This window comes from Poecilia formosa, unplaced genomic scaffold, assembly GCF_000485575.1.
Source record: "Poecilia formosa unplaced genomic scaffold, Poecilia_formosa-5.1.2 Scaffold82, whole genome shotgun sequence".
NCBI lineage: Eukaryota > Metazoa > Chordata > Actinopteri > Cyprinodontiformes > Poeciliidae > Poecilia > Poecilia formosa.
Genome location: NW_006800021.1, coordinates 1,582,241 through 1,584,037, shown reverse-complemented (window position 1 = coordinate 1,584,037; position 1,797 = coordinate 1,582,241). Strand labels below are relative to the sequence as shown.

The window sequence follows — 1,797 nt, the reverse complement described above, 5'->3', positions numbered from 1 at the left end:
CAGTTGAACTTTTTCACATTTTGTCATTTACAACCACTTATATTTGTATTTTAAGAGTTTTGTGGTTGACCACTACAAAGTAGAGCATTGTTCTCAAGTGGTAGGACAATGACAAGTTGGTGTGAAAATGTATTTTCCTACTTACAGATTTCAGATCACCAAATTATTCAATAAAACTACAGTTTTATTTTATTTTTTATTTTAGGGTACTAAAATAAAAACTGCAACTTCAAATGAGGATTTAATTCAAAAAGAGAATAATACTCCAAAAACAACCTTTGTGTAAAAAGTAATTCCCCCCTTATTGAGCCATTGGTTAACTGCGACTAAAGAAATCTGTAGACTCAAGAAATCACACAAGTAGGACCCGTCTGGCAACATGAAGTAGGCTAAGGGATCTAAAAGAAGTAAAACAAAGTAAATGAAATCTGCGGCTCTCTGATGGGTTACAAATCGATTTCTAAAGCTTTGAAACTTCAGTGAAACGCAGTGAGATACATTTATCCACAGGAGAAGACAAGGAATAGTAATAAATCTTCCCAGGAGTGACTGTAGCCTCCTGAAATCATTCCAAGAACAAAATCTACGACTCATTTAGGAGGTCACAAAAGAACCCAGAGCATCTAAAGCTCAGCAGAGCTCAGTTAAGATCAGAGTTTATGATTCAACAGTAAGAAAATGGCATTAAAAGGCAGAGCTTCAAACCCCTAAAAGAGCACAAGAGCTCATTTAACATATTACCCCAAAAACATATCGATGCTGTCCAAAAGCAAACACAGCATTTCAGAAAAAAAAGAATAGTGACACACGATGCTGTCTCATCAGTTCCTACCATTAAGCTCAGCAACCACAGTCGGTTTATACAGCTGGACAATGATCCAAAGCACATCAGCAAGTCCTCATCTGATTTGCTCAAAAATGAATGAATAAATAAATAAATAAAGTATTTAGAGTGACCTAGACAAGTCCGGACTTAAATCCGATTAAAATGCTGCGGCATCGTCTTAAAAAAAAAAAAAAAAAAAAAATCTGTACATGGTCATCAAAAATCCTCCAATGTTCCTGGACTGAAAAACAAAACCCAGCCACACTGTGCCAACTTGGTTTGGATGGCATACTCCCTTTATAAATGATTAAAATATTTACGCGTTGTTAACTCACGGTGTCGTTCTCTGGTATTTAAATGTGATGATTTGAAACAGTTGAGAGCGAAAAAGCGAAAATAACAGAAATCTGTCTTTGGAGCCATTAACAGCTTGGCAAGTGTGTGATTTATTTTATTTTATATTTTTTTTTAAATCACAGCTGTTTTTTTAATAATAAAAAAAATGCATGTTTTTTTTTTTTTAATCAAAAAGAAACATAAACTGAAAAACATCCTCAATCCAAGTTTCTTCCTCATACACTGAAGAAGAAACTTCCTCAACCTATTGCTTAATACTTTTTCATGATTCCACCGCTCATGGTTTAATTTTGCCCTTCTGGGACCCTCGTGGAAACAGTATTCTCCATTTCCCCGCGCAGATAGAGCCTTGTGCTGAAACGCGCTGTGAAACTGTTCCGTAATTTTTTGCAGACTCTGAGCTCTGAGGATCACACCGAAAGCGCCGCTGTGACAGGCTGTCTGTGCGCTCCAACTGATGCGTCACGCGGATAGGTGCGGTTTGCTCAGCGCAACTCTCCACACTGTCCATGTTTGCAGAAGTGACGCGCTGAGAAGCTTAAAAACCTTTCTGGAAGCAGGCAGATTTAGACGGTTCAACTTTTTTTTTTTTTTTTTTTTTTTTTTTTTTTTTT

General features: G+C 36.6%; 1 protein-coding gene across 1 annotated transcript in view; it reads left to right on the top strand.

Moving 5' to 3' along the window:
• Positions 1-1,442: 1,442 nt before the first annotated feature.
• Positions 1,443-1,797, top strand: part of htr7c (5-hydroxytryptamine (serotonin) receptor 7c) — a 35,682-nt gene continuing 35,327 nt past the window's right edge. The window contains exon 1 of the mRNA XM_007557043.2: positions 1,443-1,797. This exon is cut by the window's right edge and continues 752 nt beyond it. The gene's annotated coding sequence lies outside the window, so the exon portion shown is untranslated.